This window comes from Myotis yumanensis, unplaced genomic scaffold, assembly GCF_028538775.1.
Source record: "Myotis yumanensis isolate MYYU_CA2020_CCGP unplaced genomic scaffold, mMyoYum1.0.hap1 SCAF_15, whole genome shotgun sequence".
NCBI classification, from domain to species: Eukaryota; Metazoa; Chordata; class Mammalia; order Chiroptera; family Vespertilionidae; genus Myotis; species Myotis yumanensis.
In genome coordinates this window covers 19,520,205-19,535,589 of record NW_027223766.1, presented here as the reverse complement: position 1 = coordinate 19,535,589, position 15,385 = coordinate 19,520,205, and the positions used below count along the sequence as shown (strand labels likewise).

Here is a 15,385-nt window from a genome sequence, read left to right as displayed (position 1 = left end):
CTGAAAATATGACATATCATAGAACTTGCTTCCAACTTGAGTCCCCAACTTGAAATGATCTAATATCTCAATTTGCAGGCCACCTTTATATGAGTTTACATATATACATGTTTTTATATATATAATTATAGCTAACACTTGTATGACTTTATCATCATAAATAAAACACCTCAGTACCATCCAAATCTCATATATACAACTATCTAAAGCAGCGGTTCTCAACCTGTGGGTCGCGACCATCGGAAAACACATATAGCATATCAGATATTTACATTACGATTCATAACAGTAGCAAAATTACAGTTATGAAGTAGCAATGAAAATAATTTTATGGTTGGGGGTCACCACAACATGAGGAACTATATTAAAGGGTTGTGGCATTAGGAAGGTTGAAAACCACTGATTCTAAAGAATGTGACATCAGCCTGGCCAGCATGGCTCAGTGGTTGAGCATCAACCTATGAACCAAGAGGTCACTGGTTTGATCCCTGGTCAGGGCACATGCTCAGTTACGGGATCTATCCCCAGTTGGGGACATGCAGGAGGCAGCCAATCAATGATTCTCTCTCATCATTGATGTTTCTGATGTTTCTTCCTTTCCCTTCCTCTCTGAAATCAATAAAAATATATTTTAAAAAATGTGACATCAATATCATCAATATTTCAAAAACATTTTCTATAAAGTAAGACAATATTTGTTCAATCAGTGAGGAAGGCCTTCACTTTTTTCAGGTAAGATAATATAGTGTCTATTTGGAAATAATGCCATTTACTTTAAGATTTAGAAATGAGGAAATATTTTTTATAAAGAGTGATATCAAATAGTATGTTCTGTGAGATAGTATATGCACCTCATGTATATATATATCCTTGCTTTGTGGGCTGGTCTTTCAGTTCCTATTTCAGGAATTCAAAAACCAGCTTCTTGGATTTTGGACTTGATTTTGAGGTTTAAGCAGATAGAGCACTACCTACTTTTCTGGAATGACTTTGCTTGGATTGCACCCTGTGAAATATTCCAGGTGTTGTCTACTAGTTCTGAATCTATCTGTATATTAAAATATACTGGATATCTCTAAAGATACCATCTACGCTGCCTGAAAATAGATTAAGCTTAAATTTCAAGTCTGCTATTAAAGCTTCAAATGCTACCATAGAAAATCTCCTTCAAGATCGTCCTGGCACAACGGAAAATGCTCCTGGGTTGAATGTTCTTTTTTCTTCCCTGTTAGATGTTGCTCTTCTTTCATCTTGGTCTCAGCCCAGTCCATGCTTTATTAAAGCCAATTCATTGTGGACTGGTGAATTAAAAAGAAACCAATGACATGTGAAAGAACTTTCTTTCTCACAACCCTGGCTTCATAAAAGACAAAATCTCTTTATTGATAACAATGCCTGATGTTGAAGCAGTGCTTTAGCTTTTCAAAGCCTTTGGTTCTACAGGCATTCTTTCCTTGGAGCTCTCTGAGGAAATTATCACAGTGAAGTGCTTGTAATTATCTGCTCAGGCCTCTTAACTATTGTGAGATAACCCTAGGATCTCCATTTAGGGCAATAGATGTAACTAGGATTCAAGTTATCCCATTATACAGCCTTGAAATGAATTGAAATTTTATTTCAATTAATATTTTATTCAATTAAGAAAATACTGTAGCCCACTTAGAGATGCAATACCTGCTCTAGCAGCTAATGGCTCTAACCCAATGATAGCAAGATGGCAATGTTACTTATCCACACTATCCACCTCTTCCTGTTGGTCACTTTTGCCAAAGAGGTTGGACAGCAATATGAGTCAATTATTAAGAGGCTGGTTTAAATCCATTCTTTTTATGCAACAGATACCCTTACATAGTAATGGAGCGTTTAAAGCATCCTTTGAGTTTATAGCTGTTTTTCTAAGTGTGAAGATCATCATGCTCAAAGTCACTACTCCAGATCTACCAAATTAGAGTTTCCAAGGGATTCATATGTCCAGGAAACTCTGGGAGGTACCAGTTTCAAAATAACCTTTATCTAAGAAATGATTGCAAAAACACGGTTCAATTTTATTTCAAATATTTATGAACTGAATAGTGCCCTACCTGCTAAATTCTCCAACAGAGATACAAAGAGAGAGAAGAAAATAAATAAATAAATAAATAAATACCAGATGCTTTGCATATTTTTCTCTAAATCTTTATGACAAATGTATGAGATAAGTTATAGATTCCCATTTTACAGGTAAGGAAACCGGGACTTAGAAAAGCTAAGTCACCTGCTCACATAGCTAAGAAGTAATGGAATTCCAGTCATTCTGGCTTCTTACCTCATGCTCTAACCACTACCTCCACTGCCTTTATTTTCTCCAAGTGAGATAAGATCTGTGCCTAGAGCAGAATACAAGTTAAATGTTGTCTGTGCCCAATGAGGGTATAGATAGATCTGGACCAAGTCAGGAAGACTTCAAAGAGGAAGCAGGAGGACAGGTAAGATTAGGCAGGTGGGAAGAAGGAGAGATGGTATTATAAGTAAGTGGAAGGATAACACAAAAAGGTAGTGTTGCTCTTATTATCAATAAGTATCTATTAAGCACTTAAATGCCAGCCACTTTTTATATACTTTAAATGTGTTCTCACAGTTAGTCCAATCCTCACATCAGCCAAATGAGAGCAGTGATTCAGTCTCACTTTCTTAACTTTTTAAGGCTACCTGTCATAGAGAATGACTAGAGCTCCATCCACTTTCTCCCTACTGTATTTCAATTCCTTCCATCCCCTTGTCCCTTGTCCTCAACTACACCTCAGGGAGGAAATGCACTGAATGTATCTTCTGTAGACAAGTTTAGATGTTGGTCATAGTGGGGCCCAATATAAGCATGGGTCCAGCCACATTGCAAATGCCATGGAAAACTTTATTTCATGTTCTCAAGTAATTCTGATGTATGTGGGATTGTGAAAACCTCATTTGAAATGGGCTAAATTGTTCATAATAATTTAAATGTTCAGGCCTCTTCAAAAAGTTCCAGGTCACATTGTTCTGTTCCATGAACTTGCTCTCATTGGAGCATGAATCTAATGTGTGGCCCTTTGTGTGAGGCTCTGAAGGGCCCTAAAGGGAAGGCAAGTGCTCTCATAGAGGGAGTCAGGTATGGTGGATGCTGCTCAGAGAGGCAGGACCACTTCTCTTCCTCACGGTTGCTTTTAATGTTTCTTTGAAACACTTTATACTAAGATTTACATGGAATGGGAACTGGCCTTAAAATAGTAAAATGATCAAGTGGGTCGCACTTCTATGTCCCCTCCCTCCCATCCTTTGCACCCAACACCTTCATGCTCCCAGGCACCAAAGCCTTCTGTGGGGCCTAACCCAAGGAGCCGGGTTTGTGGTGTAGAACTGTTCCTTCTTCTCTCACTTCTTTGCAATCTCTCATCATGACATTTATTTCAAAAAAGTTCTGGCGGATGGAATTTTGAGATCAGGGTGACAGGGTAGTGGGGTTCTTGGTAAGCGCCCTCTTCTAGGTTATGTCCTCGCAAGACGTTCCTTGGTGCATTCAGGTGAACACACACACACACACACACACACACACACACACACACACACAGATTTTATGTCTCTTCTTCTTATAGGGGCACTATAATCCCATCATAAGGTCCCTACCTTATTGACCTCATCTAACCCTGATTACCTCCCAAGGACCTCACCTCAAAATACCATCACATTGGGAATTAGAGTTTCAACATATGAATTTGTGGGCAAGGGGACACAAACATTCAGTTCATCATACCTGTGGTCCTTGCCAGGGTGTTAACGCCCATGTCCCTCGAAAGTGCCCCCAAGAAAGTAACTTCTTATTGATCTAGTCATACATTCTAGTCCCCTTGATCAAGCACCCTCAAAATCTAGTTCCAAGAGTACTTGTTCTCCTGATGGCAGGTACATTCTAGCTAATTTTTAAAGCTCCTCCAGTGTATAATCTTTCCCCCTTTATCAGGCCCACCATGGTCCATCAGGTTATGCTGAGATTTAAACTGTCATCCACCTGGCAGCCAGGTGAGGAAATGGGAGCAGCTTCTGTTGTTTTGTGGAGATGAGGTCTCTTCAGCATCTCTTAGCACAGGGGAAGTGCTAGCTTGTACTAGGAAAACTCTGAGGAATTCTTCAGAGACAGCCATTCAGATGTCTCCCTGCCATGTTTCAGGGTACCAGGTTTTCTCAACCAGGGCCCTGACCTTAGTGTGACAGACTTGCCTCAGTGAACACTGGGTGTCTCTGAGCTCTGCAATTCTTTCTAAAGACACTGCTCAGCAGGGTCTCTTTGAAAGCTATCAAAGGCTCTTATGGTTAGCCTTTAACTGTTTGGCAAAGGCCCCCAGTTTCTCCTAGAAAGGCCGCCATCGCCATCTCCTTCTCAACAGGGAATCAGTACTACTGGCATACCTCAGATATTGAAGATTTGATTTCAGATCACTGCAATAAAGCAAATAGCACAATAAAGTCACACAAATTTTTTGGTTTCCTAGTGCTTATAAAAGTACACCATGCTGTCCTGACTGGTTTGGCTCAGTGGATAGAGCGTCGGCCTGCGGACTGAAGGATCCCAGGTTCGATTCCAGTCAAGGGCATGTACCTTGGTTGCAGGCATATCCCCAATAGGGGGTGTACAGGAGGCAGCTGATCCATGTTTCTCTCTCATTGATGTTTCCAACTCTCTATCCCTCTCCCTTCCTCTCTGTAAAAAATCAATAAAATATATATTTTTTAAAAGGGTGAGAAACTAAGTATAAGAGCATTTTTTTAAAAAGTACACCATACTGTAGTCTATTACATGTGCAATGGCATTATGTGTAAAAAATATATACATACCTTAATTTATAAATACTTTATTGCTGACTGAACCTAAAGAATTTCACTCTTGGAAGAGATTTTAGAGTTACAGCTTCTAACCTGCTGTTTTATTCTCCTTTTCAAACCCCAGTGCCATGACCTGTTATTCCTTAAATGCTGCCACAGTCCAGGAACTCACCACACCCATAAGCCACACATTCCATCTTCAGTTAAGTCTGGCAGCCAACTTCCTCCTCAGACTGAGTTGATGAGTCTACTTCTAGCCTCCTGAATGGTCTCACTGCCCTGGATAACCTTATGTTCATTCTACTCACTGCTTCCCAGCTGGTATATCTTATAAATATGAGTAGCCCATTAAGGTTTCTACATCAGGAAGTTAGTGCTGAAGGCAAGTAGACCTTCATCCTATTTGGGACCTCTGAAGGACATTCCACAGTCAGCACACCTGAGGGGCAAGGAAGTTAGGGTATCCACCAAAACCCACTTATCATTGGTCAAAGGTTACTTTTAGGGGCACATTGATTCTCTGTCACTTTTGTTTTGCATTATGGGCAAAGTTAGTGTGTTGCTACAGTCAGAACAAGTGCATAGTAGGGGAGCCTTTGCATGCAGAAATCTGTGTCTGAGAGGATATGAGCAGGACACCAGCAATATCTGCTATAGGGAGTGGGGGTGGGGGAGCAAAGAAAGTGTTTGTTAAAATAATGATCTCAGCTACTGAAGAGCAGAAACAGAAAATAAAACATACTTTATTGCTAAAAAATGCAAACAATCATCCAAGCCTTCAGCGAGTCATAATCTTTGTGCCTTCAATTTGTAAAAAGTGCAACATCTCTGAAGTGCAATAAAGCAAAGCACAATACAACAAGGATGCCTGTAAGTAGTAACGAGCCAAGTCCACTGCCTTTGTAGACATTTCCCTCACCCCCATCATATTTCAAATGCTGACAAATTGCTCCCTAAGGAAAGTTCTCCTCACTAGAGCATTTTCCCATGTCCCCACTCACGAAAAGTTTAGTACTTGAATCTCCATCCTATGCCAGGCATTACCCATTCCCATAAACTACTCAGGATGGTGCCCTCTTTGCTTTATGGGCTTAAGCCCATTTTGCAAGCCCATCTTAACTACTTTTTCAGACCACTCCTGGCACAACTTGTGTTAGTTTGGGTCCTTCAGGGGTTAGATGTGCAAAAGATTTGAGGGAAATGCCTCTGTCGGAATGCTCCACTCTCCCTTCCTGCTCACAGCACAGTTCCTAGACCAGAAGCATTAGCTTCACTCAGACCTTGTTAAAAATGTAGACTCCCAGGCCCCATGCCAGTCCTACAGAATCAGAACCTGCACTTTAACAAGATGCCAAGTGATTTTGTGTGCACTTTAAATTTTAGCTGCTCCAGTCTCATGTACCTTGAGCAAGTGACTTAACTACCTCAGTTTTCTCATCTATCAAATGAGGAAGAAGGAAAAAAAAGCTAAGAGCCCTACAGCTCCTAAATCCTCAAATTCTCTGCTTCCACTCCTTCTCCTTACTTTCTCAGGTGCCTTGAATTGTGCCCAGAATTATCCCGCAGTCTGACAATGAAGGCAGGGGGAAATGGATGGCTGATACAATGATATATCTCATCTTTTTCAATATTAATAGCTGTAAATGAGAATCTTTAACTCAGGAGGGGCAAGGCGCTGGTTTTGCAGCCTGGAGTCATTTGATCTCCCTTCTAATTGAATACCAGACTTTTAGCCGAGTTCCAGAAATACGACACTAGCACAGAGACCCATTCCACAAAAGGGCTCTGAGATGTGTCTTGTTCACCAGAGTGGGGGTGGAGGGATGAAAAAGTCACCTCTCTGTGGGAGAAAAGACGCATTCTTTTGGAATCAGCTGATCAGAGTTCAGGTTGTAGCCCAGCCTGTGTTCCTCAGTGTGCTCACTGTGACTAAGGAGGGGTAAGAGCACCCATGCCAAGAGTCACTATGAGGCTCAACAAATACTCAGTGTTTTTTTATTTTGGTCAAAATTCATTTTTACTAATAGAAAATAAACACTTATTCCACTTTCAGTTGTCATACTTGAGGTTTCTAATTAAAAAAGAATTTAAAAGAATCATTTAATAATCCTGTTTTAACTAAAACAATGAAACTGTGGCTTTAAAAAAAAAAAAGTAGTCAGTACCATTTACTCATAGGCATTTCAGAATTTGTTCTTCAGTTTCTGGAACTTTGCTTTCTATAAAGGGCAGGAATTGCAGAGCTATCTGGGACAACCAATGAGAAGTGAAGAAATCATCATGAAAGGAATCAGTGAACACTCAGCCGGGTAATTTGGACTGTAACACTCCCCTCCCCTCTACATTAACTTGTGAAGGACGTGCTTTGAAGCACTGAAGTATGAAGAGTCAGACTGTTATTTGCTGTTAGAGTTCATCTTTTTAGCTAATAATAACTCTCTGGCATAGATGCTATTGGTCTTTAATGTCCTGTGACTTTTAGGAAATGTTGTAAATAATTTGTATTTAGTTCAATTTATTCAGAAATTAAATATGTTTAATAAGGTTCACTACTTTGCCAGAGTATCTGCTGGTTTACTACCCCTCTAAAATATAAATAATACATGTAAGTAAATCATAGTCTTAAAATACACTTAGAATGCTGCATTATATAAAGCAAAATATATTTTTTACAAAATGTCTATAATTAGATGCAGCTGAGAAAATAAATCCAAAGTTATGACAGGGGAGACTCACTCTCCCTTGAAGCTGTGCTACATGGAATGCTTTCAAAAGCATGGGCCCTTAAAGCCATTCAAGGAGATGTAAGCAGGCACCATCTCCTCATTCTTTACTATAAGATTCCAATTGGGGCTGGGCCAGAGATGAACATTTCTAAATACTTCAGAAAAGTCCATAGAAATGTTAAAAGACTTTTAAGCAAAAGAATGTCTGCCTTTCTGCATCCACGAGTAGTAGTGCTCATCAGACTTTCCTAATAACACAAAGGCAAAGGCAAGTCCATACACTTGATCAGATGTCAAAGGAATGGGAGGTGGACTATTAGGTCACCCTTAGTCAGAGCTTCTTCTGGCTTTTTCCTATATGTTGTTCACCAATATGAGTCAGGTGGACCTTTGTGAGAGAAGTGTTTGGTGGCCAGGACCTCTTTGGGGCATTTCTTTCTAAATGGAATACACAATAGATAAGAGAGTAGAGGACGTAATACAGGGAAGCTACTCTTTCAGTTCAGGAGTTGATGAAGCCCATACATGCATTCAGGAAGCCCAGGGGATTCTCTAGCTGTGGGTAGTGGCTAATGTGGTCATTCAGAATCAACACTGTCGAGCTTGGCAGTTTTTCCTGTACAGCTCCAAAAACTTCAGATAGGAATTCACTGGATTCAAAGGCCCATAGATAAAATGAATTAGCTACAGAGCCAAGAGCTCCCACCCAGCGTCTTCAAACCTCTTTCTCTGATGGATGTACTGTAACAAACTAAGTTCCCATCATTGCTGTATATCACTGTCCACATATCCCACAGCTCACACTCAGAGGGTGAGGTATATGGCCCAAAGACTGGGATGAGATTTCTACAGAATACAAAGAAGTTCATCATTAGTGTGAGGATGGGTGACAGCATGCCCTTTGAGAAGCTTTTGGAGAAGAAAAAGATAGTGAGTCTTGAGAAATATACCTCCATTTGACAGACAGAGACTCCTTATGGTAAGCCAATCAGAATCGATTCTGCTTGAACCTATTTTAATATAATTTTTATATGACACAGAAGCCTTTATAAGAAAATGAAGACCTGAAGAAGTAAGTTTATTGAAGATTTGATGAAAATTAGAAAGTTGTGTGAAAATGTAATAGGACAAAGGGTATGAGCTCCATATTTTGGGATAGCATGTCCTGAACCCCACCATATTTAAAAGGATATTTATTTCAACACTGTTTATAATAGTAAGAACGTGAAGGCGGAAGGAGCCCTAAAACTAAGTACTATTGATAGAAGGATGGTTAAATAAATTATAGTAATCCATACAATGGAATACTATACAGTTATTAAAAAGAATAAAGTGGCCCTAGCTAGTTTAGCTCAGTGGATAGAGAGTCAGCCTGGGGACTGAAGGGTCCTGGGTTTGATTCTGGTCAAGGGCATGTACTCGGTTGCAGGCTACTCCCTGGCCTGGGCCCTGGTTGGGGCACATGCAGAAGGCAACCAATCAATGTGTTTCTCTCACATCACTGTTTCTCACTGTCTTTCCCTCTCTCTTTCACTCTCTCTAAAAACCAATGGAAAAATATCTTCGGGTAAGGATTAAAAAAAAAAAGAAGTGGACCAATGATACTGGAATAAAAGATCTCTAAAATAACATCGAGTGGAAAAGAGCAAGTCACAGATGCTTCTTTGCAAAGCAAAACAAGATAAAATAACCACTATATTAATATATGTGTGTATATATGCATATGCATGCAAAACAGCAGTGAAATGACTAGAAAAATATGTTATTAATTGTGAATAGGGGAATGTATGTATGTGTGTGCACGGGTGAGCATGTGTGTGTTGGTGATGGCAGGTGTTAGGGCAGTGGTTCTCAACCTTCCCTTTAATACAGTTCCTCATGTTGTGGTGACCCCCAATTTCATTGTTACAAATTGAACATAATTAAAGCATAGTGATTAATCACGAAAACAATATGTAATTACATATGTTTTCCGATGGTCTTAGGCAACCCCTTTGAAAGGGTTGTTCTACCCCCAAAGGGGTCGCGACCCACAGGTTGAGAACCACTGTGTTAGGGGGTCTACCATATTTTATTCTACATCCTTTTTGTTGCTTGAGTCTTTTACAAAAATGCAGTTATGTACTGCTTGTATAATAATATACAATTTCATAAACAACAATATTTTAAAATCAAAATTTTATCTTCTTTTGGGAAAAACACAATAGCATAAAAAGTCTTAGGATATGCCCAGCCAGCAGGGCTCAGTGGTTGAGCATCAACCTATGAACTAGGACAGTGGTTGGCAAACTCATTAGTCAACAGAGCTAAATATCAACAGTACAACGATTGAAATTTCTTTTGAGAGCCAAATTTTTAAACTTAAACTATATAGGTAGGTACATGGTTATTAACTTAATTAGGGTATTCCTAAACTGGCCTTTGCTAAAAACGTCCTCAATCTGATTGAGGTACGTTCGCTGAAGTCAACCCCTTCCAACTCTCCCATCCACACTCGTCTTGTATACTTGCTTTACTAGGAGGTCACAGTTCGATTACTAGTCAGGGCACATGCCTGGGTTGTCGGCTGGATCCCCAAGTGTGGGGCATGCAAGAGGCAGCCAATCAATGAGTCTCTGTCATCACTGATGTTTCTATCTCTCTCTCCCTCTTCCTTCCTCTCTGAAATCAATATATATATATATATTTTAAAAGTCTTAGGACATATCAGTTCTGCCTCTTAAATTCTCTGGACCATTATTCCTTATCTATAAAATGAGAACTTGGGCTATATTATCTAACTTCTCTATCCATTTTAAATTTCTATGAGCCTATAAAATATAATTTTTCACTTTGTTATTTTTGTATTTTTATTTCTTTTTTGTTGACGAGAGAGAGAGAGAGAGAGAGAGAGAGAGAGAGAGAGACTGATTTGTTGTTCCTCTTATTTATGTATTCATTGGTTGATTCTTGTATGTACCCTGACCAGAGATCAAACCCACAACCTTGGTGTATCAGGATGATGCTCTAATCAACTGAGCTACCCGGCCAGAGCCTTTTTGTATTTTATTTCTAATTTGTATTTAACAATTACTAGGGCCCCTCTCTTCCTCAGCACTTCCTACGAAGGTGGCAGCCATCTCATACTTGGCACCATGACTGCCCTCACACCCCTCATGAAACCCAAGACTGTCAAAAAGTGGACCAAGAAGTTCATCTGGCACCAGTCAGACCAATATGTCAAAATTAAATGGAACTGGCGGAAACCCGGAGGCATTGACACAATAGGGTGCATAGAAGATTCAAGGGCCAGATCTTGATGCCCAACATTGGTTAGGGGAGCAACAAGGAAACAAAGCACATGCTGTCCAGTGGCTTTCGGAAGTTTCTGGTCCATAACATCAAAGAGCTTGAAGTGTTGCTGAAGTGCAACAAGTCTTAATGTGCTGAGGTTGCTCACAATATCTCCTCAAAGAACCTCAAAGCCATTGTGGAAAGAGTAGCACAGCTGGCCCTCAGAGTCACCAATCCCAATGCCAGGCTGTGCAGCGAACAAAATAGACAGATTGTGTACACATTGTATTTGTATTAATAAAATCATAAAATTCTGCCAAAAAGAATTACTAGGTCAGTCTTACAGGCACATTACCAACGTAACAAATAATTTTTTTTTGTCTGAGTAACTAAATTATGTCTGCCATGAGTGTGGCTACCTACTTTTACATTTAAAATGATAGAGTTTAGTTTAGTTCTTTATCTTACCAGAATTACTATAATGCAATATGATTACTGCTATAAAGTAGGTATATATGAAAAAGTATGAAGGAATATATAGAAGGGAGCCTCTAACTATGTTTTGGGTGATCAGAAAATGCTCCATAAATATTTAATCTCAGTTCTATATTATTAGTAGAAATTCCAGAATTATGCAGTAGACTATTATCTCCGAAATAGGAACATTAGTCATCAAAAGCAATAGCTGAAGCACCAACCCAAACATAGGAATAGAAAGTTAAAAATGTCCTCTGGGATACAGACATTGGGGAAATAGAAAGAGTCCACAAGCTCAAAAGCAAAGCAAGAATACCCACTCTCCCCACGTCTGTTCAATACTGCAGAGCAAAATGACCAAATAAGATGCCCCATGCTTGATACCAAAAGCAAAGGGCAATAAGAGCAAAATAAACATCGTGCTAAAAACTTTCTGCACAGCAAAGAAAACCACTAACAAAATGAAAAAGTCACCTGCCAGGGCTGACCAGCAGACCCTGAGCGACAGATGAATAGATTACCCCAACAAACATTTCTGTGAAAGAGAGGCTAAGGGGCTAGTTTACTTTAGGAGCAAATAGCCCTGATTGCCTGCCTCCTTAGCTTTTTATTGTAACAACAGCTTGAACTCAAATTAACTTCTAGATACAATCAGCAGGGTAAGTATCCTTGAGAAAGCACATGCTTCTATAGGGCTAAAGACTAAACATAGAGATTCTAGCAAAACACCTGACTTGTTTGGAAAAGTCAAGGTAGGGGCTACTGCCTTCGGCAAAGTCCCCTCAGAGGCCCTGACCTTTCAAAGAATCCTCCTTACAGACATTCCAACCAAGTGCCGTGCTTCCCCACAGTCACCAACCAAATGAAAGAAAATATTTGCAAATCAAATATCTGATAAGGGGTTAATATCCAAAATATATAAAAAACTCACACAACTCAAAAGCAAAACAAACAAACAAAAAACCCCCCACAGAATATGATTTTAAAATGGACAGGCGATCTGAATAGACATCTTTCCAAAGGAGACATACACATAAACAACAGGTACATGAAAAGGTGCTCAACATCACTGGTCATCAGGGAAATGAAAATCAAAACCACAATGAGATATGACCTCGCACCTGTTAGAATGGCTATTATAAAAGATAACTGATAATTAATGCCATGGAGGATGTGAAGAAGAGAAGACCCTTGTGAACTGTTGGTGGGAATATAAATTGGTGCAGCCACTATGGAAAACAATATGGCAGTTCCTCAAAAAATAAAAAATAGAACTGGCATATAATCCAGCAATTCCACTTTCGGGTATTTATGCAAAGAAAATTAGAACACTAAATTAAAAAGGTATATGCACTCCTGTGTTCATAGCAGCATTATTTACAATAGCCAAGACATAGAAACAACCTAAGTGTCCATTGATAGATAAATAAATAAAATACATATCATATATATCACATATATATAAATAATGGAATATTATCCAGCCTTAAAAAGTAATGAAATCCTGCCATTTAAGACAACATGGATAGACCTTGAAGAAATTATACTAAGTAAAATAAGTCAGAGCAAAACAAATATTGCATGATCTCACTTATATTTGTTCATTTCCTAATGGCTTTCGGGTCCTACTCTATCCCTGCAGTGGAGGCAGAGAAATGGCAGGTTAGGGCAAGTAAAAATGCTCTAAGCCTTGGGAGCTCTCCAGAAGTAGGCAGGTTGCTTCTGGGGGAAAAAAGATGGGGGAGTAGGGGAGAGGAAGAAGGACCTAATCACAGTCTACACAATTTCCCAGGTTATTAGTGCTACATGGCTGTACAAAATGGGAATTCACTCTGGTAGTGTTGCTCAGGAAGTATTCTAAAGACTGTGTTTTTCTTGCTGTGATGTTTGTAATGGTTACAAACATCAGTTAGTCTACGCAGTTTAAGCAGTTTTCCTTAACAATGCCTTTGTTTTTGCTTTTAACCTCACATCTCCATAGGGCAATCAAGTATTACTTGTCAAGAACAGAGCCAACACTATGAAGATTCCCAAATAATTAGACATAAATGCCAAACATTTAAAAAAGCACAGATATTAGATACCAATCCTTCCTCTCAAAGACACAGCCCACCTTATGAGACATATCTAGAGATTATTGCAGTAGTGGAGCTTGAAAGCATTTACTTGGTATGAAGCAAGGAGGAAATTTAGCTACTATTTTATATTTCACTCCTTCTATGAGTAACATGGTTGAGTCTAGTTTTAGATAAATCCTTGTCTAACCGTCCTGTCCTGTCATTGTGGATTCAAGATCAGGCCACTGATGTTACTTAATGACTCCATAAGAAATAGGGATTCATCTGTTCATGACAGTTAACTTCCAGTACTATTGCTTTGAGGACACATTTGGTATTTACTAAATATAATGCTTATTAAATAAAAATCAATATATTAATTAACTTGAAAGTGTTATCTAATTTCCTAATTGGTATTTGTGATATTGTGATTAGTAATAAAAAATATACATTTGGTCTTCATCCCCTTTTCTTGGCTCACAGCTCTGAAGAAACCCTTTGGAAATCCCTAAGTGATAAGAGCAACAATGATATCTTTTGTTATGTTAATGAATGAACTTTGGCCCTGACCCAAGGATAGGGGCTGATTGTCAATAGGAGCCTACCTTGTGTTCAGAGGATTGGAACTTTCAGTCCCAGCCCCTGATTTCTGGTAATGAAGCCTCAATAAAAAAAAAACAAAAAAAGGACAGCTCACTGGCGCTTTTTCAGAAGCCACCTTGCCAGTCCCAAGCTCCATGAGGACAAAAGCTCTTTGTTGGGGACCTAGCCCTATGTATTTCTTCATCTGGCTGCTGATTCATATCCTTTAATATTCTTTGTAATAAATTAGTAATCTAGTGCATAAATGGGTTTTCCTGAGTTCTGTGAGCCATTCTAGCAAATTAATCAAACCCAAGGTGGGAGTCATAGGAACCTCTGATTTATGGTCAGAAATGGAATCTGATTCTATCTCTGGGTAGAGCAGTGGTTCCCAAACTTATTTGGCCTACCGCCCCCTTTCCAGAAAAAAATATTACTCAGCCCCTGGAAATTAATTTTTTTTAAATTTTAATAGCAGTTACTCATCGCCCCCAAATGCACCTGTGGCCAACACCGCCCCCCTGGATCGCTGCAGCGCCTACCAAGGGGCGGTAGCGCCCACTTTGGGAATCACTGGGGTAGAGTGTCAAAATTTAGTGTCTGAGAATTGCTTATTGGTGTGGGGAAACTACCACATACACGCACATTAAAATTGGTACCAGAACCTCTTTAGTATTAATGCTGGTTTCCAGTAGCAAATGCTTTGGAGTAAAAATCACTTAACTTCAGTAATATTTGCCAAGTTTCCCCCATTGTGTTGTTTTAATTTGTGTGACAAGTTTCACCTCACAAAGTGCTTCCTCCTGCTTGGTTCTTTTAAAACACACATTAAAATCTGTTTATATATTAATTTCTGCTAGAATCACAGACGTCTCCTCCTTCATGACTCCTCCCCAAAGGACTAAAAAGGCCTCTTGAGTGGCTATATATATCATTATAAACACTTAATTACTAACTATGCCATAGTTAGAGTCCATCTGGTCTGTACTCTCCATGCCAAAAGCAAATTCTTTCAAGCTGTGCATTTTTACCATTAACTTTACAGTGTGGCTTTCGAATATCAATCAATTCTTTAAGAAATGCAAATGTTATTTTCCCTTAACTTAGCAGTAGCCCTGGGAAATACATATGTATAATTCCTTCCTGGCTGTGCACATTCTGTAACAATAATGAAAGCTAGAAGCCAGCTTGCTATTGGAGGCCATTTAACTTTTTGCTTTCCTCTTGATGCAGCTAGGAAGACAGTGAAAGTGTCTTTATGCAGGCTGTTCACAGGATTAATCTTTGTTTAAATTTTTTTATATTTTTTGTATTTTTTTGTTATCTTCACCCGAGGATATTTTTTCCATTGATTTTTAGAGAGTGAAAGGGAGGGAGAGAGAAAGAGAGACAGAGAGAGAGAGAGAGAGAGAGAAAAAACAACACATTGATGTAAGA

The 15,385-nt window shown here is 39.2% G+C and overlaps 1 protein-coding gene and 1 pseudogene across 1 annotated transcript in view; one reads left to right on the top strand and one right to left on the bottom strand.

Annotated features, from left to right (window-relative positions):
• LOC138992989 (corticoliberin-like) overlaps positions 1-15,385 on the bottom strand; it is a 147,989-nt gene that overhangs the window by 35,564 nt on the left and 97,040 nt on the right. The gene's annotated exons all lie outside the window — the stretch shown is intronic.
• Positions 10,694-11,141, top strand: LOC138993181 (large ribosomal subunit protein eL32-like; annotated as a pseudogene).